Genomic DNA, 23,764 nt, shown 5'->3' with positions numbered 1-23,764 from the left:
TTTTGTAAGTGTTTGGCTGTTTTATCATTTCTCAGCTGAAACTACAGGTTTTTGTTTTTTTTTTTCATCTTTCTAGTTTTACACACAGCCCAAAAGATGGACATTTGGCATATCATAATAGACTGCTCCTTTCCCAGGTATCTCCTGTTTGTTTCCTTTATCTGTGAATAGGAAATGGCTTAAAGGCACCTGTGTGATGAAGGTCCCAGGGGCAGCTGCCTGACTAGTGAATGCCTGATTATGTGTTAACGTGCTTTGTCAGATATTGGCAGAATCTGTTCTCTTCTTTTGCCTTTTCAGCGAGGGTACCATTGACAGCCTGGCTACCCATTTATAGAAATGTTGTCCATCAAACTGTGAGGAAGGACAATAGTGTTTTTCTGTGGCCAGTGACTGTGGGAAACTTTTCTTTGGCTATTCAGGCAATTTTTGTAGCTTGCTCTGAAGAGGAGAGACTGATGAGTGCAAAAAGTACAATTAAGCAAAGCCAGACTTCAATTGAAGGCTGTAGTGTAGTCTGCTGCTCTCATTTTTTTTTTTTTTTTTTTTTTTTTTTTAGAGGGGAAAAAACCCTATGGGTTTTCACGTTGCTGTGTGGCATTCAGCAGGGGGCTATTACAATCCTAAATTTTTTTTTCTAGACCACCTAATTCTAAGTTAAAATTAAATGTAATGAGAGCCACTTGGAGTTCTGAATATTTTAAAGCATAATTCCCACAGAAGGGATTCGACCTAAACTGCAGTGAGCATCAGTTGGCTAATTATAGCTGCATTTTATATTACAGCAGGTGTCAGATGCAGTCATCTCAATAAAGTCCACATAATACTCTGGAAAATAACAAAGACTTTTCTTTGAATGTGGGTACTAATTTCTTCTAGGTGTCATATGAGCCTTGATACTTCTTATTGGCATTAACAAGAGCACTGCAGCACTCAGAAATGCTTTTTGCTTGGGATGAATTGATACTGTAAAGCACTTACCAGTCAGAGTTGGCAGATGTCAGTAGTTAATACTAGTGTTGCAGAGGTTGGAATATAATGCAAAGAGTCTTATGTAAATACTCTTAGATGATGGGCTGGTTTTGAGAAGGCGCCTGAGCACTGCACCAACTCACTTAATGAAAGTTAAATAGATAGCAGCGGGGTATCTGCATTTACTTTGGCTCCTGCTTTATTGAAAGTCCTCCAGAAGTAAAGGGCAGATGGTACAGCAGTAAACTAGGTGAACAAAATACCCTGGACTTGGATAACGACTTGTTATGTTCACAGTGCTTTCCTTGAACTTGTGTAGGTGATTCAAATTATTGAAGTGATAGCAAGTACAAAAGCATGCCTGGAGATAAGGACTCTTTATAGTATTAAAAAATAAATTTAATTTAGAAAATATGTCTTCACTTGAAATACAACTGGACAATGGGTTAGGCAAAAAGAATGTTACTTTAAAATCAAGACATTTGTTCTACACTGCTTCATTCTTCTAGGAGAGTGACAGTTTATCCAACCTGTTTAGTCACATTAGTTCATAGCAGATGAGATCAAAATGAAGGATCTATTTAAAATCGTATTGTGGAATACCAACTAAGATACAACAGATGTGAACTCTTTACACATATTCCGTTCTGGAATCAACTCTGGGTTTTTTGTTTGCTTGTTTTTCCTTTTAAAGCTAATTCACAGCTAGCAAAGCAAAGATGGGTTGCCCTTAATTTTGATCCCCAGAAGCAGCTTTGGGTTCCCATTTTGGCAGATTGCAATTTATATATATATCTCATAGCAAACCCTGTAGGGTGTTGTCAGCAATTAACTCTGACATCACGAGTTTAACAGTCATTCAACGTTGATCCAATGACTGAGCACTGGTAGGCACAAAGCAGCATGAAGCCCAGCAGTGAAATTTAAGATGAGAAAGATAACACAGTGTCTGTCCCCAGAGTGCTGACTATCTATTCACAAGAGTAATGTCCCTAATAGCTCTTTTGCAAATTTCTGTTAATTTTTGTTTCGATCGGATGTCCATGGACTTTGATAAAGCCTAGGACAGAATTGTGAAATAGTGTAAAAAGTCACAGAGAAATCACTCCAAAGGAGCATAGGTAATCTGCTAATGACAAATTATTTCCGCATAGTACCCACTCTTAGTAATGTTCAAGTATTTTTAACACCAAAAGTCTCAACTGTGAATAATTTTTATTTCTTATTTTTCTTACATGAATGTATGATTTGTTTTTTATAGAAAATTTAGGAAACATTTAAAATACAAAAAAGAAAATCCATATTTCTACTACCTAAGCTCAAATCACTTTATTCGTATTTTTGTGTGTATCATGGTTACTTTTTCTCCATTTATATACATATAAAATCTCATTTAAGCAATGGAATTTTACTATTTTATAATCTTTTAAAACAAACCTCATGACATATTTATATCTTTTTAGTACATAGTCTTCCTCAACATCAATTTCAGTGCTTTCACAATATTCTAGTGCATGGATATGCCATACTTTATTTCTATCATATTTTAGAACTTCCTATTAGTGCACATTTACCTTTCAATTTTTTGCTACTATAAATGATACTGTGATGAATATGCATGTAGCTAGATTTTTTTTTCCCAAGTCTATGATTATTATTTGCTTGTCACTGCTAGTGGAAATGCTGGATCAAATGACCTCTCCAATTTTAATTGAAGCTACAGATTCTAAGACAATTTTCATAAAGAAGGAAAATACCTTTAGCATGAAATTTTTAATTCTTTTCATCTAGGTCTCATTTTGTTAATAGACTTTGAATTAAAAGTCAAGAGTTTCACATAAAATACTAAATTGTGAGTAAAACAAGATCTTTCAGTCTAACTAGGAAATCAATCAGTTTTTATCTGATAAAAAACATAAGGTTTTTGGTATAAATAGGATCTATACACTGCACTTAAAATATGCAGTGCCTGGGCTGGGCGCAGTGGCTCATGCCTGTAATCCCAGCACTTTGGGAGGCCAAGGCAAGTGGATCACTTGAGACCAGCCAGGACAACATGGTAAAACCCTGTCTCTACTAAAAATACAAAAAATTAGCCTGGCATGGTGGTGGACGCCTGTAATCCCAGCTACTCTTGAGGATGAGGCAAGGGAATTGCTTGAACCCGGAGGCAGAGGTTGCAGTGAGCTGAGATCGCGCCACTGCATTCGAGCCTGGGCAACAGAGCAAAACTCCATCTCCAAAAAAAAAAAAACAAACAAACAAAAAAAAACAATGCAGTGCCAGGCAGCACAGTGTAAATATCCACGGTTACCGGGCCATTATTTAGACACTTATGTGGAAACAGTTCTGGTATATATTTAAATGTTATACATGTAAAGAGTCCTGATGTACATTTAAGTATTAGATGTATATTTTAAAACTAATACTACACCATATTAAATGGTGAGTTCATTTAAAGAGTGAAAAGGCCATCAGGCTTTAACTGTTTCCAGTTTAAGCCATCCAGTTTCAATTGGCCTTAGCTGTGACTTAGGATTCCTATGGTACATCAGTTCTTCCTATGCTTCACACAAAAATTAATCTAAAATCTTCATTCTTTCCCAGGCTAATCCAAGAAGACTCTGGAATTAGAGAGACTAAAGACATTCATTTCTGTTTTGCATTAATAATAAAATATGAAACATTTTTGCTTTAATACAAAATCAGGGATAGTAAGTGATGTTGGAAATATTGCTGGGCTTTACCTTCTTTCTGAGTAGGGTACTATAACCATAATCATTAATCTTAAAAACTTGGAGAGGTTAACGGATCATATAAATCCTGCATCTAACCCACACAGAGAGCTGAGACATTTCTACTTTGGAATATTTTCAATTAGGCCTCTGTGTCCTGCCTTAGTAATGTCATAATTTAACATAGGCTCTAACTTCCCAAATCTAAGTTATTTCATATAGTAGGCACAAATTGAGAAGATTGCTTGACACTTGGCATTTCTGCAACAGCCTGTCTGGGCTATCTGACACTTGTCTTGGGGGGAACCACTTCTTCCCCACCTCTAGACATTAGTGGAGTTTAACATCTGAGTGTGGTCATGGAAAGAGTGACTGTGGGCATACCCTGAGGTTTCCTCCCTGAAGAGCAACGTCAGAGTTTGAACACTGGGGCATAGAAGGGAAGGAATTCACTAAAATAATCTAGCCAGTCCAAATGAAGAAGCAAATAACAATAACAAAACCCAGAGCAGGGAGAAAAGTACATATCTTATGTGATCCTCCTTCTTAGACATCATGGTTGATCCAGAGATGGGCAAAATACCAAAGCAGGGCCAAAAAAAGCCTTCCCTGACATGTTTTATGATGGGATATGTTGGGTAAGATTTCTCTCCTCTCTTTTTGAGAGGATCTGGGGATGTGAGCTTAGGGCTGCTGGCAACCATGTCGCCCATCGTACACGGAAACTTCCTGCAGTGGGAAACAACAAAGCTAACATGCAGGAGAGAAATAGAGCAAGAGGCAAAGGGTGAGGAGCAAGACCAAGAGAGAAAGCATGCAAGAAACAGCTGGGCTCTGCTATTTGTAGATGGACACGAATTCTAGTTTGGGATAACCTGATTCCAGTTATCCCAAAGGCCAGCTTCAGTGCCTCTCCTTGTGTTGTAGCTGCATAAGCCAAGCACGTCTCCTTTTTTTCTGTTACATAAACTAATTATAATTGAGGTTCTATTACTTTCATACAAAGTCGTAGCTTTAAAACATTCTCTTTCGTATTTATCTAGCCTGAGAAAAATCTCTAGCTTTTATAGTGAAAAAATAGAACTTTCTCTTCCTAGAGCTCTTAACTGGGAACCAAAGAGAAATCCTGACAGAGCTCACATGTGAGAGTCCACAAAATATTACCATTTTTGTTTTAATGACTGTGTAATTCTCATGTTTATTTTAGTTCTCAAATGAATGAATTCCATCATTAGTTGTATAATCATTTATTGATGTTTTTCCATGTGTAAGGGGCAGAAGTAAATAAAATAACTCCCCTTAACTTCAAGAGGCTTACAGTTTAACCATGCTAGCAAATGCATGTCAGGGTATTGCCCTAAGTTTAACTTGTCAGTTCCTTTAATGCCCACAACAATCCTGTAAAACAGGAGTAACTATTGCCTTCTTTTTATGAAGGATGATACCAAGTCGCAGAGATTGTGCATAGCTTGTCCACTGTCCCACAGCTCAAGAATGATGAAGCTAGGGTTTAAAACCTGAGATGTGTGGCCCTAGAGCCCAAGCTCTAAACCTCTGCTGCCTTTTCTAGTACTGAAGACTCAAACTTTATAATAAGGAGTCTTTATATAAGAAAATATTTGAGGTGATGGATATCCTAATACCCTGATTTGATCATTACAGATTGCATGCATATATCAAAATATCACATGTGCTTCAGAAATACGTATAATTTTTATGTGTCAAAAAATTAAAGAGAAAGTATCATACTTAATATATCATATTAAATTCTTTATATAGTAAGTTTCAGAAGTACTAGATCCACTTAATTGTACCTATATAAAATGAATCTACAAGTTGTTAAAATATTTACGTATGCAGAAACATCCATAACATGGCAGTAAATAGGTTTATTTACATGTTTAGCAATTAAAGCTTCTTCTCATGAACACAAGGCTCCTTAGTCTTTTCTAACACTTAACCACTATTTTTTCTGATTCCAGAGATGATACATTTGTTTTAAATACATAAAAAATACAGAAAATTTTAAATTACTCATAATTCCATCATCTACATATATCCATTGATAATATTTATTATCCCTTTCATGTTATAATCTTATCATTTTAATTTATGTCAGGTAGAACAGTAATACCAGCAAGTTATATTTCTCTATTTATTGCAGATGTGAGAATGTTGATTTTAATGCATTATAGAGTTTCTATTCCAATTTAAATTCCAAGAGATGCTTTTCAGTACATTATTGGTTTTTTTTTTAAATAATTTCCATTGAGACTGGTTGATGCAACACCAAGCTACATTAACATAATTCCTAGAAACTAAGAGTGAGCACTAATTATATATTTTACAGCTATTATACCTCATTTAATTTAATTGCTGGATACCAATAAGCAGGGAAAATAGGCCACTGCTTATTTAAGAAGCATCAATCAAATTCCTTTTCTTCAAAAAACAATTCTCCTTACCTCCTTTCTGAAATACAACTTTAAAAAAATAGACTCACGTGATATTTAAAGGGATTCGATTCTTAAGATTGCATTATTAAAATATGAGTACTCTGAAATCTTAATAACTAACTAATATCAACCAATGTCATAACATGTAAACTGGAAATAGTTGAGTTAGTGCTCTGAAAAAGAAACCAGTTTCTGGGAGTGAGGAGAATGAGAATGAAAGTTTAATGGTCAAGTGGCCTGGGTTCACATCCTGCCTCTACCATGGTCTGATTGTATTTAACTTCTCTGTACCTCAGTTTCCATGTCTGAAGAGCAGGAAACATTATTAATAATTATTTTCATTGATTGTTGTTACTATTAGTGATCATAGGTCAGCATTAGATGAGTTAATACATGTAAGATGCCAAGAATGTTATCTTATTGAATATATTTTTAGTGCCCACTATGTGCAGGACCCTTGAAGGTGCTAAGGATTCAGCAGTGAGCAAAAGAGATTAGGGGAAAGAAGCCTCTGACCAAACACAGTTTGTATTCTGCTGGAGTGAGAAAGACAAAAACCAAATAAATATACAGTATCATAGATAGTGATGAATGGGGGGAAGAAAAGCAAAAGAGGATAAGAGTGCCGGTTTGGAAATAGAGTTCAATGTTAAATCAGGTGTTAAGGGAAAGCCTTGCTAAAAAGATGATTCTTGAGCAATCATGTGAAGGAGGAGAGAGAGTAAGCCCTGTGACTATCTAGGGAAAGGGAGTTCTATACAGAGAGAAGAGACAATGCAAAGGTCTGAAAAAGCTGCAATTGTGGATAATGCAAAATAACTCTCATATTTAGACACTCTGAAATGTATATGGGCTATGGGCCATGCCTATTCAAAAAGAATGTAGCCAGTTAAGTTAAGCATTGAGTTAGGGAAATCAACTGGCATGATAGCATGAGGAGCTTTGCTGACCCACTTTCCAGTGAAACTGGTTAAAATTTTAAAGACAGGCCGGGCACGGTGGCTCACGCCTGTAATCCCAGCACTCTGGGAGGCCGAGGCGAGCAGATCACAAGGTCAGGCGATTGAGACCACGGTGAAACCCCGTCTCTACTAAAAATACAAAAAATTAGCCGGGTGCAGTGGTGGGCGCCTGTAGTCCAAGCTACGCAGGAGGCTGAGGCAGGAGAATGGCGTGAACCCGGGAGGCGGAGCTTGCAGTGATCCGAGATCATGCCACTGCACTCCAGCCTGGGACACAGAGCAAGACTCCGTCTCAAAAAAAGAAAAAAAAAAATTTTAAAGGCAAACAAAAAATCAACCATTCAAAATATCTGGAAATGGTCGTAAGGGCAAGTGGCAAGTGAAGAAACAAATATTCTATAAACTCTGTAGTTATTTCTTGTCTTCTGCTAGCTTTGGGATTTGTTTGCCCTTGGTTCTCTAGTTCTGTTAGTTGTGATGTTAATTTGTTAACTTGAGATCTTTCTAAGTTTTCTATGTGGGCATTTAGTGCTATAAGTTTCCCTCCTAGCAGTGCCTTAGCTGTGTCCCAGAGATTGTGGTACTCTGTATCTTTGTTTTCACTAGTTTCTAATAACTTCTTGATTTCATTATTTACACAAAAGTTACACAGGAGCAGGTTATTCAGTTTCCATGTAATTGTATGGTTTTGAGTGAATTGCAGCACTATTCATAATTGCAAAGATATGGAATCAATCTAAATGCCCATCAATGATAGACCTGATAAAGAAAATATGGTACGTATACACCATGAAATACTTTGTAGCCATAAAAAAGAACAAGATCATGTCCTTTGTAGGGACATGATTGGAGCTGGAGGTCATTATCCTCAGCAAACTAACACAGGAACAGAGAACCAAATATTACATGTTCTTACTTATGTGTGGGGGCTAAATGATGAGAACACATGGACACATCAGGTGGAACAACACACACTGGGGCCTTTTGGAAGGTGGAGGGTGGTAGGAGGGAGAGGATCAGGAAAAATAATGGGTACTAGGCTTAGTACCTGGATGATGAAATAATCTGTACAGCAAACCCTCATGACCCAAGTTTATCAATGTAACACACCTGCACATGTACCCCTGAAACTCTACTCCAGCCAAGAACACAGGGCTCTCTCTCTCCACTGGCTCTCAGGTAGAGTGCTTACATCCTGAAAGGAGCAGGATTTTGGTATTTCTCATCCTTTCCCTAGCAGCTGTTGCTGAGGCCAAGTTCTAGGAGTGCAGTTTAAAAGTAAACTTTTTATCTCACAGATACAGACTCTACTTTGTGTGTGGCATGCTGAGACTACTGGGACCCTGATAGCCCTATTTCTGGCTCCTGAAGTGGTGGTTCCATGCCAGACAACCTGAGAGGACCTCAGGCTGACCCCCACCACCAAGCACTCGGCTCCGACAGCAGGAGTGTAAAACAGAGAGAAGCACTATTCTCCCTGTCTGCAGTTCCAAAGTCCTGTTTCAGAGATTTTGCCTGAGAGTTAGACCCGTAAACCAGATTGTTCCTAAACTCTTCCCAAAGAACTGACTTTATTTGCAAGAGAGTGTGAAAAAATTTAACCTACACATGATCTGAAGAACAGGAGAGAATGTGGTAAAAGGTAATGAGGAGATTTGTTAAACTAATGAAGATAAGACTGTAGGGTGGCTAGTTTGTAGGAGAAAAGGATGAATAAGATAGCCAAGAGGAGACCTCCTAGGCTCAAAACTAATATCAAATTCTGACAAAAAATATTTCAAAGTAGCTATTGTAAAAATGTTCACAGAGCTAGGGAAAAGCATGATTAAAGAAGTGAAAGGAGGTGTGATGACAATGGCACATCAAATTGAAAATATCAATAAAGAAATTATAAAAAATAACCAAACAAATTCTGGAGTTGAAAAATATAATAATGAAAATTTGAAGAAGTGCTCAGAAGTAGATTTGAATTTGAGTTGGTAGAGGATAGAGTTTGTGAACTTGTATATAGATTAATAGAAATTATGCAGGCTGAAGAACAGATAAAAAAGAAAAATGAATAGATTTTCAAAGAAATGTGGAACACTATTAGGTATGCCAATGTACAAGTAATGAGAATATCAGAAGAGGAGAAAGAAAGAGAAGAAAAAATATTCCAAAGAATAATAGCTGAAAGCTCTCTCAATGTATTGAAAAATAGTAACCTGTGCAACCAGGAAGATCAACAATCTCCAAGTAAGATAAATGCAAAGAGATTCAAAAACAGACCCATTACAGTAAAAAATGCTGAAAGTTAAACATGAGAGAAAATCTTGAAAGCAGCAAGATAAAACAAATGAATCAATTATAAGGGAGCCAATAAGATTATCAGCTGATTTGTCAGCAAAAACAATGGAGGCCAAAAGACAATAAGAGAACATATTCAAAGCGCTCAAAAAAACCCCTGTCAACCAAGAATTTTATATTCAGCAAATGTATCTTTCAAAGTTCAAGATAAAAGAGACTTTCCAAAATAAACAAAAACACAGATAATTTGTTGCTAGCAAACCACCCTGCAAGAAATACTAAAAGAAGTTCTTCATGCTGAAAGTAAGTGACCTCAGACTGTAATTTAAATCCACACAAAGAGCAAAGGCTCCTTGGATTAATGTGCCTAAAAATAGAAATTGCTCAAAGAATGATAGAGGTATGTTAAAGAACACACAAGCCAAACTGAAGGGACTTCCACTGGATAAATCGGGGATAAGTTGACCACCAAAATTTTAAAAAATTGATTAATTGATTATAAACTATTAAATAGTGAACCATGAACACACACTGATTAAATACATAACCTTATTGATTGATTGGAAGTGTGATGAGGAATGGGATTTTAACAGTTTTAAAGCATATTTCTACCAAACGTTTATTAATTACATAAAGAAAAAGAGTAAACCCTGGTAGATAATACTTCATTTAAATAATAGATATGAACTCCATAATAGGGCAAACTGAAATTACAAGCCACCATACAGTGTGAAGAACTAAACATCTTTTTGTGGTATTCTGGAAAAAGAATCTTTACCTGGGCGTGAGGAATCATGAGAAAACTTTGGACAAATCCGAATGGAGAAACATTTTACAAAAACCTGAATTAATGAAGATTCTAGAAGGTAATATTCAAAAGTGTCAAGGCCACTATAGTGGATAAAACCTAAGATGATCAGTCTTTCCTCCCCCTTGCCTCCCTGACCCCCACAGTGATCCCTGCCCTTTGGTGTTCTTGCCTTTGTATAATCTCCTATCCTTCGGTTTGGTGAGGATCTGTGACTTGCTTTTAACCAGTAATATATGGCATGGGTGATAAATGTCACTCCCATAATTACATTATGATTTTTATGTATGTAAAATCATACAAAAAGTGATATATATACACATATATATGTCTGTGTGTGTGTGTGTGTGTGTGTGTGTGTGTATAACTCTAGCTTACTAACAGAGGTGCTAGAGAGACAACTCCTTACTGTCCTTGAAGAAATAAGCTCCTGAAGTAAGTGGCTATGTTGGCGAAGCCCACATGACGAGGAAATGTGGACAGGTTGTAAGAGCTGAGGGTGGTGTCTAGAAGGAAACCAAAACTTCAGTCTTGAAGCAGCAAAGAAATATCTGCTAACAAGCTGAGGGAGCATGGAAGCAGATCTTTTTTAAGTCAAGGCTCTGATGAGACCACAGCACTGGCTGACACAGGGACTTCAGCCTGGTAAGACATAAAACCCTGTCAAGCCTGATCCACAGAAATTTTAGATAATGAATGTGTGTTAAATTTTATCTTAAATAAATTTTAAGATAATACATTTAAGCTGCTAAATTTATGGTAATTTGTTATGAAGTATAGAAAATGAATGGAGTTAGAAAGTCAACGAAAGACTGAGAAGCTGTTCCAATTAAACAAAACTACAGTAATATGACAACTAAATGCATTTAATTATTCTGAACTGGATCCTTGGGACAGATGGAAAAACTTGAATGGGGTCTGCATATTAGATGGTATCAGCATATTAATGTTATTTTCTTGATTTTGATGGTTGTTTTGCGATTATGTAGAGGAAAATGTGATAGGAAGTAACATAAAATTATTCAAGAATGAAAAATATGTAGTGAGAGTGTTGTTTTTTCCTACACTGTGCACAACATGATTGACCATTTTTCTGATTAATTAAAGAAATAATGTGGTATCCTGTAGACAGAGCTAATTAAGCATTGGTTCCTTTTGGCTTCCTTCTAATGGTTAGAGAAGGGGATAAGATAGCGGGAATTAATATTTGGTGATCAGTTACTATGTGCCACAAGTGTAATATCCATGTTACGTGACTTATCTAGTTCCATCCTCACAACACGTGCTAAAATAAATGTAACTATCCCTCCTTTGTAGATCAAGTAGATAAGATTCTCATCCTCAATTCTTCACTGCCTCCATTTGCTGTGTGATTTTTCAATATTTCCCACAAGAGAAAGCAGAGGCTATTTCTTCACTGCAGTGATGTTGAGATTGGTCATGTAACTTACTCTGACTAAGTATATGTGGGAAGACATGATGTGAACCATAGGTTAAATGTTTGTGTGAATTAGCTTCTTTCATCCTGTGCTTCTGCTGTTCACCATTTAAAGAATCTACCTGTATTGCTACTATTTTGAGGAGAATAATGAAAAATATAGAGTAGACCTAAACTTAATTCAGAGACTGAAGCCAAGCCAAACCAACCCAATCCAAGCTGAGCCCAGAACTACAATCTGCCCAAAGACTTGGTGAATGAATAATATATGCTTATTGTCACAAGCCATTGAAATTTTGGAGTTGTTACACAACATTATTGCAGCAATAGCTGACTGATAAACTGGCTTAAAAATCATACTCTCAGTTAATTGGTCTGTTTCACTTTAAAACTTGTCCTCTTTATTACTTACTATACTACTATAACACAATTCAGTCTACAGTTATGAAAAATATTAGTGTTAATTGAAATCTTTTCAATATCTTGATTAACTTATTTTTGCTTCCTACATTACATATTTATATATATAAATATGTTTTTATATGTATATATATTTATTTGTGTATATAGGTATTTATATATCTGTTTATAAATATGTATTTTATATATATATGTATTTTTTATATATATATATATATATATATATATATATATATGTATTTTAACCATCATCTTTTAATAGTGTCCTTGGGCATTTATCATAAAATCTAATAAACTTGACATATCCATACTGGTAACTTTAGGACTGAGCTATCTTGGTATAGGATATATTGCTTATGCTTTTTAAATGAGAAAGAGACAGTATTAGCACTCCAGGAGAATTATTTAGGATATTGCCAAAGAGTTACCCTCCAAATAATTAAATCCCTAGGTGGCTTATGGGGATTTGAAAATTTTCCAGGTTAAATTCATTTGGTATAAGAGAAGCCTCTGGTACCTCATGTTGTATCCTCTCAGCTGATTTCAGCCATGACTGTGGTGGACAGTTGATGCAAGTTTAGTCTTAGTCTGATAGTGTCTCACTTCAAGCATGCACTGTGTGTTTTTCAGCCTTCTGCCCCAGAGTCTTCTCCAAAGATGCAGGAGCTTGCTGGACCCACTTGCAAGGGAAGCCTGGAAGTTGGGGAGTTAATGCCGTCATGACACTCCCAACCAGTGAATCATGAGGTTAGTGGACAAATGCTGTAGCTTTCTGCCACTGGGTGGGCCATTCTGGAAGGCTTATTTCTCAAAGGTCCAGGTGTAATTTCTCAAAGGTCCAGCCACCTTTGCCCAGCAAATGCATTGATAACCTTTTATTGATAGCTTCTCCTTCCCTGCCCTGCTCTCTTTACTCTTTCACTCCTGCCTCCCAGGTTCATCTCCCAAGTAAACTACCTGCACCCAAATACTTCTTAGGCAGGAACCCAAACTAAGACAGAGGCATTTCCTAGAAGTTTAGGAATAAATGCTTCCCTTTTAAACCCCTATCGTGGCAGGGGAGATTAGAAAGGCAAGCTCAGAGCTCATTGGGTATGCCCTCATGTTTTGTTACTTGTGTCACATTGCCAGATGACCATTTGGCACCAGGAGTGCACCAGTGCCACACACTGGTCTTGAAAAGGATCTGGACCACATTCCCAGTTATTGGCATGTGCTTACCTTGGTTTTTTATTGAGGAGACATGTTGCTGTGACACAGAACAGCAATGAGGAGGAATGACCTTTAGTGCTCAAAGCCTGACTCTATGACTCAACAGATACCTTTGAGCCTGTTGCTAAACCTCAGTTTTGACTTCTGGAAAGTGAGGATAATAATACCAACTGCATTAATTTGTTGTGAAGATAAAATGAAAATCATGTAAATGTGAGGTTTTATAGATTGTAAAATACCTTAGAAAATATTAGAATATTAGAATGAACACTGCATGTTCATTACGAACATCAGGAGTAAAACTACTTGTGTCCAACTTACTAGTTATGTAACTTTGGGCAGGTTGCTCTTTGTACCTATTTCTTCTTCCTTCAATGGAGATAATAACAGTACCTACTTCAGAGGGTTCTTGAGAAGATAAAATGCATGGAAAGAATTTAAATGGTACCTGAAACATGGTTAATAAATATTAAGTATTATTATTAATAAATGTTAAGTATTATTAAATGTTGTGTATAATTAAACAAGTTATTGAGTGCCTGAAGTAGGCAAAGTTCTGTGCAGGAAGCAATATTGTTGTGTTGTATTGTGTATTGTATTGTAAGCATCTGATGTTACTTACCTTGATAAATATAGCCCTGTATTCAAATATGTACAATATCAAACAGTCTGTACAGAAAGCCGATGGAAGGCTAGAGTTGAGCAGAGCAGGCACTGAAGGATGGTTACTATTGTGATATATGGAGATGCAGACTGGGTGTTTTGGTCAGCAAAAGGTACAAAAGCAAAGGTACAGATATAGGAATGTCGTGGGATTTAAGGCTAGAGAAGTATGTTGGGTCCAGATTGTAGAGTTCAGAATTGCAGGCCCTGGAATCTGGATTCTCTCTAGAGAGCAGGAGAGACCCACTGAAGGACTTTTGAGCAATGTGATGTGAACAGACCACCGCTTAAGAAAATCAACCTGACGGCGCCTTGTGTGAAAGAACAGCAGAGGGAAGGCCTAGACACCAAGAGATCAGTTGAAGGAAATGTGCAGTACTCTAGAGGTGAAGTGATAAGGGCCTGAACCAAACTAGGGCAGTGGTAGCAGAAAAGTCAGGACAGATGTGAGAGGCATATTGTTAAACAAGCCAAGAGGATGATAGGTTCTTTACTGGGTACTCAGAACAGAGCTTACCCACCTGGTTCACCTTAACACATAGCATAGTCAATATACAAATAACCAGGGATTCATACACAGGTGCACAGCACATTCATACTTATGGTATACTTTTGTGAGGTTCACAAAAGGTAACCTCTCCACCATGAGGCTTGTGCTTTATCATGCTGAAGTCCTCTGAAAGGTGACACCGGAAACATTTAAAGAGGAGTTAACAATAGGTAGTAGCAAGTGTACATGTTTCTTGAGCAGTAACTATTCCTGCTCATGAATTATTCATGACGTTAGATTGACCCTGTAAACATTACTGCAGAGTCACTGGTGAGTATTATTATTATCCTTATTTTACAATTAAGAACATAATGGTTCAAATTGAGAACGTTCTATGCTCTCAAATCCTGCCCATCCTTTCATTCTTTTCGCAAATGTCATTTCCTTCCTGAGAAATTTTCAGAGTTGGAAGCAATCTGAACTCACTGAATGCTTATATTCTTTCATCACATATAGAGCTTGCACTAGAGTCATTTGTGTGTTTGTGTTATTTCATGTATTAGATTGTAAGTTTCTTTAAGATAGAGGCTTTTGTATTCATTTTTGTATTCCCCATAGAATCCTAGTGCCTGACACATAGTAGGGGACTCAATAAATGTTTGTAGAATTGATTAAAGTGTGAACACTAAAAAGCCCGAGTCTGCTATGGATATGTTTATTTGAATGTATAATTGGTAGTTTCCCCATGGATCCCTTCAAGAGTGTGTTGATACCTTAGCAGCTCTTTGAAGTTATGGTGCATTTAATTAAATGTGTTATCTTTTTAGAGTTCTTGTACCAAGAAAATAGATTGCATATTATAATGTATTCATTGTTCATTCCAAAAAAAGACCTATGCATCTGTTTAAGTATTCGGTTAACAAAGATACCAGAGATGAGAAATAACAGGTGTTCCAAGTAATGACCAATTCTAGTCAACCAAAAATTAGATATTTTAAAATCTTCTCTTTTCTGTTTCATATTCTTTTTTTTTCCTTTTGATCAGAAGTGATTCCTTCCTAGATAATTCCACATGGTTCTGTTTTTCCTATTGTCTTGACATTGTGTAAGAATTTGAAAGAGAATATTGCAATCTGTTTCTCTGAACTGTGGTTTATCAAGAGGATCTGTTTTAAGCCAAAGAGAGTTTCCTTGTATGGAATCATGCCAGAAGGGTGTGTGCACCTTGCAGGCCTAGGAGGACTGCAGCCTCATGGAGTGATGCTGCTGTGGGGGCTGTAGGCTCCTGGCCCTCTTAGAGGGTGGATACTCCATGACTTCTATCATATAGCCTTTAGCTGCCGGCATCTGCTAGGCTTTGGAATACCCAACTCTGATTTTCTGGGAGGCTTTTCTGGTATTACGGCACTGTTTCTTAAATAGGGTTGATCATAAGACCCACTTTGATTGCTTGTAAAAATGTTAAATCTCAGGCCTTACTCTAGAAAGAAACACCAGGGGAAGGACCTAGAATGTCTGTTTTGTTTTTGTTTTTGTTTTTTTGTCAAGTGCCTCAGACAAGTCTTATGATCAGGCAAATTGAAACACTTTCATATACTGGCTTGAAATAACTGGCTGCAGTAACTTACACTTAACTGACCATGTGAATATTTTCTTTTTCTTTCTTTCTTTTTTTTAGACCAGTCTCTCTTGTCACCCAGGCTGGAGTGCAGTGGTGCTCACTGCAACCTCTACTTTCTAGGCTCAAGCAATCCTCCCACCTCAGCCTCCCAAGTAAGCTGGAACTATAGGTGCATGACACCACACTTGGCTAATTTTTTATAGCAACAAGGTCTCACTATATTGCCCAGGCTGGTCTCAAACCCCTGGGTTCAAGTGACCCCCCTGCTTTGGCTGCCAAAGTGTTAGGATTTCAGGTGTGAACCACCGTGCCCAGCCCCATGTGAAACCCCCACTCACATGGGGCTTTCCAGTCTGAATGAAGAGCAACTTACATCCGCTCTCTAATTTAGTTTCCTCAACTGCAAAATGGGGATAATTATAGTACCTACCTATTGTTAGGATTTTAAAGAGGATTAAAATAAGTGATAATGTATGTTAAATACTTAGCTAATCACCTGGGACAGAGTAAGTACTCAATAAATGTCAGCTATATAGTGAACTCTTCTCCCCTATTATTATATCAGCAAACTTGCCTTCTAGAGGATGTTTATGTACATCTCTAGTTCACTTTATTCAGCAGGAAATCTTTCCTGTCTAATCTGAAAAGATTATTTGAAGATCCCCTGGGAGATCACAGTATTTTAGAATTGGAAAGGACTTAGATGCCTTATAATCCAGTACCCCAATTTTGTTTGCTCATTTTTGGTCTACTCCCTCTTCATTTTCAGCTAACTTCTGATTCATGTGTAGTTGAAGCTTATCCTTCAAGGACAGTCACCCTCCTACCAGCCACCTAGACTGGGAACCTGGATAACCTTCCAGACAAAGCCCTCTCATGCCCAGAAAAGGCCCTGCTGTGCTGTTCCTTTGATGGTTAGAAGGTTTGCCCATCCGGCAAACATAGCAGCTTTGCCTCCCTTGCCCAAAGAGAAGTTCTGTAAATGCTTGTCCTGAATTTTAAAAACCAACATGTTTTCCTCACTATTAGCCATCTAAGAGGTAGTCTTACTAAATTTTTGTTATGTTTGCCTAGTTCTCTGTCTACTTAGATAAACCTGAATCAGTGTTATCTTTATTAGACCGTGTATTCTTGAAAATCAAAGATTTCCATTTTTTCCACTGGAAAAATTCTAATTACATCATAAAGGCACAAAAACATAATGCTGATGCTGATGCTGATCATAAATACTCAGACTATTATAATGTCTTTGTCTCAGTAAAATTCTTTTGGTCCTGTGATTCCATCTCATTTTAAAGACAATTTAATGCACAATTAATCTTTGTCCCCTGCATTTCTCGAACTACTTCTTTGTGTGTGCTAATTTGTCAAGCAAAACTTTAACCAACACCTCCTGGAAATTTAGAATAGAGAATTTTGAGGCATTCATTTGATTTTCTTGGCATTTACTTCCTTAAAGAAGTCAAAAAATTATCGAAGCATGACTTTTTCATTCCAGAGACTGCATTGGCTATCCTTAATCAAGCTGTGCTTTTCTCAGTGTTCCCCATTTAATCTCCTAAAATACTTCCTAAGACGTTGCCCCCTACAATGGAATCAAAACTAAATGGTCTGTAATTTCCTCAAGTGTTCCCAGATCCTGTTGTAAATAATGACATTGTGCTGGCCACTTTCCAGTCTGAATGAAGTGACCTTGTAAAAATGTCTGCTTACTCTTCTATAACGTCTTTTTCTACTTTCTGTAGGGCTCTTGGATAGAGCTTGGCAAACAATACCTATTCCAAGAAACACCATTCTTCACCTCAGTCATGTTATTTCCTTCATATAGGCAGTACTGTATCCAGAGCTAAAAGACTTTTGCTTAAAAGTTAATTAGTATTTTAAAATAAGGAATTATAGGTACGCTGTGGCAGAAGGCCAGCCTGTATGACCTGTGAATATTTGAATTGACAGGAAGAAAATCTATTGTGGTTTGTAAACTCTTCAAGAAAATGTTGAACTTCCATTCAATCATTAGATAACTTTTATTGTAATCATGTTCAATATCTCTTTTTGATTAAAAAAAAAAACCAAAAAACATTTCCTGCATTATAGCACAAAACATTTAAAATTAATTATTCCAAGCTGGCAGTTAGAAAAGGAGTATTTCACTCTCTTGGTAGACACAGTTGTTCTTTCTGAGCAATTACATTGTATTCAAATGAGAAATATGTGATTTCTGGTTAAACCAATGCTTTCCGCCTCTTCCCCGCAAAGAGGATCAGGACATCTGGTATTGCCTAGGAAAAAGCAGCTAAACTCACTGAAGGGGCAGGGTACTTCTCACATGAAGACAGACTAAAAATACAAAAACCTATTAGTGTGAAATAACAAAAGCTGAAAGGGGAGAAATAACTAGAACCTCTGAATCCCAAGCTATGTGGGACCACCAGCTAGACAAGCTAATTAAAATTTGCAGCCCCCATTTTTTTTTATGGCCCACATGGGCATACGAGTTTTATAAATTAGATGCAAGTTACTGCAACTAAAAGAAGTTAAATAGATGGAGATATTGGTAGTGTTCAACCCAATGGCAGTGATTTTATTATTTTCTTTAAGAAAAACCAAAGGGTAATAAATTTATGGGAGCATTTTGGACTTGAGAAATCAAATCAAGATTTAAAAACATTCTTGGAAGTTATAAAGCTAACAAATAGACCGGCAAAATTTTTTCTTCATAGGATAAGAGCAAAATAACTATTTAAAAAATGGCTGTTTCTGATTTTCGGCAAAGTGATTACCTTTGCTTGTGCTTTCATAAATCTAAACATTGCATGCATTTGTGGGGGCCAGTGTGTACTCTTTTACCTTCCCTTGGCATTGCTCATCTCTATCAAACACCTACAACACAGTGTGCTCCATTATAGGAGACAGGCAGCACGGTTCTATTTAATTAACTAATTGGATGACTCATCCTACACCTAAATTAGCATTATTAGGTCTTTTATAATGATTGTTGAAGCATTGTAAATTAATTTTCTTACTGGCTATAACCATTATTTGCTGCTATCACAATATTAAGAGATAATCCCATGCACAGTGGGAAATCTCTATGGGCAGAAAATCAATGTGGTCATCCTTGGATCACCAATTAGGAAACCTATTGTGTGGCAAAAACATCATTTCTATGCTGTAATATGATCAGATAACCATTAATTACATTCACTAGTAAGAATTACCTTCTTTGTTGGAGAAGTATTGCATTCCATATTATAGTTCAAAAATGTCAGGAGAAACCAGCAACAAAAACATCAATTTCTAAAAATGATACATGTAATCTAAATCATATTAACCTGACATGCTACATGTCAAGTTAAATTAGCATAAGCTTTGTTACAGAACCTGAATAATATAGCTTATCTCTTAGCCCTTAGATGTATTGATTAAATAGGTCATCCTCACCTGCCTACAAATACAAATATAATCAAACTGCACTGTTCTCTAGGGAACTGAATGGCAAAAAACCTCTAGTAAGTGTCCAATCCAGGCCTGTTTCTTTGTCTTAATACAGAGATAACAGAATGAAGATAAGCAAGTCCCTGCAGCCTGGTGTGTTACTGTGTGTGTGTGCATGTGTGTGTTTGTGTCTATATGTGTAAATATGCATACTTCCTATGGACAGAATCCAGGAGCTTTCTTGAGATTCTAAAGGGGATCTATGACAGACCCTTTGCCCCTCCAAAGTGCGCTGACTTAAAAGGTTTATGGAAGCAGCCACTGTGCCAGACTTCTGCATGATTTCACCATTCAGCAGCCATGAATGAATGCGAGTGCCAACCTGAGGTCTGTCTTGCTTAGCTTGGCCGTTATAGCCTCCCTGGGCAGAGGTATGGTGTGATGGTCAAGAGAGGGAGCCCTACATTAGACTCTAGGGCATGGTCCTAACTCCTACCCTTTATAAGCTGTGCCACCTTAGGCAAGTTACTCTAGCTTCTTTGTGGCTCAATTTTAAGACATTACTCACCTCAAAAGTTTGTCATGACTATGTATATTCTCAAGGTGATCTAAACACCAGAAACCATAAAATGAAAGTTTAATAAATTTGACTACACAAAATTAAAATTGCTACAGGACTATAATGATCATAGATAAAAATGATACAAGATGATATATTTATTTTAAAATAATTCAACAGGACAGCAGAAGAGAAGCAGTGTGGTGGGAGTGGGGGATGGGTATTAAATGAATTAAGTTTTTTATATATTTTGATAATGCTGGGTAGGTATTTGGACCATAAGAATTTATTAAGCTATTCTTTCTATTTTGTGTATGTTTGAAATTTTCTGACGAAAACATTTAAAAGTAAAAATAAAGCATTTAAAAACCATAGACAATATCATAAGAATAATGACAAATTAAGAAAAAAGATATTTGTAAGATATATAACACCTAAGGGACTAATTTCTCCAATATATAAAGAAGCCAACAAATCAATAGGAAAAAGAACAACAAAGTGACATTTTAAAAAGAGAAAATGGCTAGGCACAGTGGCCTATGTCTGTATTCCCAACACTTTGGCAGGCCAAGGCAGGAGGATCACTTGAGGCCAGGAGTTCAAGACAAGCTTGGGCCACATAGCAAGACCCCATATCTGAAAACAATAAAAATAATAAGTTAGCTGGGCATGGTGGCTCAAGTCTGTAGTCCTGGCTGCCTGGGAGGCTGAGGCTGGAAGATTGCTTGAACCCAGAAGGTTCAAGCTTCAGTGAGTCATGACTACACCACTACACTCCAGTCTGGATGACAGAGTGAAACCCTGTCTCTAAAAAAGTTCAAATTAAATTTAAATTTAAAAAATAAAAATAAAAACAAAAGAAGTGCAGTCGATTTACAGAAAAGAGGAAAACTACATCAAGTAATGCTTATTTTATTTTTATTATTTTAATAAGATTTAGATATTATTTCTTTTAATTTAAATACATATATTTGTTATACATTTCTATTTATAGTTTTATGAACTGAAATTTTATTGTATTTAAAATACATTAAGTAATGATCATTTTATTCATAACAGGAGAAATACAAATTAAAACAGTGAAAGCTGACTTTTGATTGATCAAATTGACAAAGATCAGAAAATTTGATAGTACATTGTAGGCGAGTATAAAGTAGCACAACTTCTTTGGAGAGCAATTTTATAATATCTGTGAAAAGTTAAAAAGCACATTCCTTTTAACTCATAAATTCCATTTCTAGGAATTAACTTCATATATACTCACACATGAATTCAAAGCAAAACATATATGGATATTCAATACAGTTGGTTGTAACAGCAAAACATCTGCAATGTTCTAAATATCTGTCGGGAGGGAAGTGGTTAAATAGATTATAGCACATCTGTAGAATGGAATACTAAGAAGCAGTTTTAAAAATGAAGCAGCTCTATAATAGCAGTATGAGCTGATCTCTAATACATTGAAAATGAAAAAAAGCAAGAAGTATAACAGTATATTAGTACACGGTCACTTGTGTAAAAACATATACATGTATATGTTTGCATATGCACAGAATATGATGTATCTCTAGAAGGATATACAAAAAGTATAGCAGTGGTTGCCTTAGGAAATGGGAAATGAGGTAGGGAAAGATATAGGCATGAGAGGGAGTCTTACCTTTCACTCCATATGCTTCTGTTCTTTAAATTTTTTTTTTTTAACCATGGTTTTATATTAGCTATTTGTAAATTTATTTTTTACATTTAAGTACTCAGAATAGTGTTGGTATGTATCAAATACTCAATAAATGTTATCTACTCTTATTATTATTCCACTGTTACTCCAACCACCATTTCTGGCCCTATCTTTCACTACATCACTGCAAAACCTTTTTACAACCATTAAAGCAAGTAATAACCAGTCCCCAAATATTCCATATGGTTTGCTATTTCCATGCTTATATTCACGTGCTTATGTCTACTTGGAAGGCCATTTTTCCATCTTTACCTGTTGCAATTCTACTCATCCTTCAAGGTCCAATTCAAATAACACCTCCTTCTAAATTGTATACTACCCCTATAACCTTGAAATGTTTATGTAATTGTATAAGTCTCAGTTTTCTTATCTGTTAAATGAGATATAATAGAAACCATAAAGATTAAGTGTGATAAGGTGAGTAAACCTACTCATGCATTTATTCAACATCTATTTCTTGGCTGGGCATGGTGGCTCATGCCTGTATTCCCAGCACTTTGGGAAACTGAGGCAGGCAGATCGCTTGAGCCCAGGAGTTCAAGACCAGCCTGGGCAGCATCATGAGATCTTGTCTCTACAAAAAGTACAAAATTTAGCCAGGCACTATTCAGGAAGCTGAGGTGGAAAGATCACTTGAGCCTGGGAGGTTGAGGCTCAGTGAGCCTTGATCACACCACTGCACTCCAACCTGGGCAAGAGAGTGAGACCCTGTCTCAAAAGAAAACACACACACACCCATATATTTCTTGACCAACTGTTTTATATAGGGATTACAGTATTCACTAGGGCTAGAACCATGGAAAAGTTGACAATATCTCTGTCCTCATGAAGCTCACAGTCTAGAAAGGAAATTTGAATACAGTTGATAAATGCTATGGCAGCTTTAAGCATAGGGTATGGAAGTACAGAGGAGGGGCATCTAACCAAAAAAAAAAAAAGCAAACCCACAGGGGAGAAATAGTTGGGTTGGAAAGAAGGTCAGAAACAAAATCAGATTTGTTTTGCTTCAGAACTTTAAGTGATCTTAAAGAAGTTACAAGCAGGAAGCAGCAGATAATTTACAAAGACTAGTCTTGGTACCTCTCAGGGTCATTTGTCTCTGTGCTTCTGATAATCTAAGGAAATTCACAGAAAACAGCCAGTATCCACCTGCTCTTTGCCCTGACAGTTCTCAAGGAAGTGGTCCTCCTGCTGCCCCAAGCCTGTCAGCCTCCGTGAAACCAAACCTTCCAGACTATAATACACAAAAGTAAAGTCTTTGACTGAAGAATCAGGCAGATGTAGTGTAGTAGTGTAGCTAGGAGAAATAAAAGTTGAACTTAACTGTTCCTTTGTACCAACTAAGGAATGGGGCCTTCCGGTATTAGGAGTTCTGACGGATACCCCTCCTCAGCTCTCCAACCTGCTGGCTTTTGCCAGAGGGGCCCTCCTCATCTGAGCTCCCTTTCCTCCCTCTGGTTTCCCCACCCCTCCTAATCTCAGATCTGTCTTTAAGTTCTCAGTTAGGTGACCCCAGTGCTCTCTGGGAGAAACCCTGCCTTTTTCCTCAGGAGGGAGCTACTTTCTATGGCTCCTTCTCATACTTGCAAACTCAAGCAGGGCTTCAGGTTTGGTCCGGACGTAAGTTGAAGTTCCCCACTCAGTCTGTAGCATCCAGAAGACTATTTTCATTCCCTTAAGAAAATTTACAGAATTTGATAAAATCTGCCTGCCCCACAAGTGTACAACTGATAAGCTGTAATACATTTGAGCACTGAATTTTTCAGGAATATGTCTCTCCTCAGTTCCAGTCCCTTAGGGCCATCAGGTTTGGCAGGCAAGCATATTGAAGACTGAGTATGAAGTTTGTTTTTATTAAATAGAACATCATTGGCATTTTCTTCCAAGATAAAATGGCTACATAACTAGATATGTCAATTCACAAAGATGGAGATAACAGAACATAAGGTGATATGGTTTGGATCTGTGTTCT

General features: G+C 36.9%; 1 long non-coding RNA gene across 5 annotated transcripts in view; it reads left to right on the top strand.

The window, feature by feature from the left end:
• The window catches only part of LOC126960092 (uncharacterized), a 145,309-nt gene that overhangs the window by 21,679 nt on the left and 99,866 nt on the right, over positions 1–23,764 (top strand). For 3 of the 5 annotated variants that reach the window (XR_007727714.1, XR_007727717.1, XR_007727716.1), the window contains exons 3-4: positions 77–137; positions 12,708–12,824. This is a non-coding gene — a long non-coding RNA (uncharacterized LOC126960092). Of the gene's footprint in view, positions 1–76; positions 138–12,707; positions 12,825–13,208; positions 15,356–23,764 lie in introns of those variants that run through there. The other 2 variants (XR_007727718.1, XR_007727715.1) reach the window with 2 other exon arrangements.

Source organism: Macaca thibetana, chromosome 7, assembly GCF_024542745.1.
Source record: "Macaca thibetana thibetana isolate TM-01 chromosome 7, ASM2454274v1, whole genome shotgun sequence".
Classification (NCBI taxonomy): Eukaryota; Metazoa; Chordata; class Mammalia; order Primates; family Cercopithecidae; genus Macaca; species Macaca thibetana.
The sequence above is the reverse complement of the archived record's forward strand: the minus strand, read 5'-3'. Positions and strand labels throughout refer to the sequence as shown.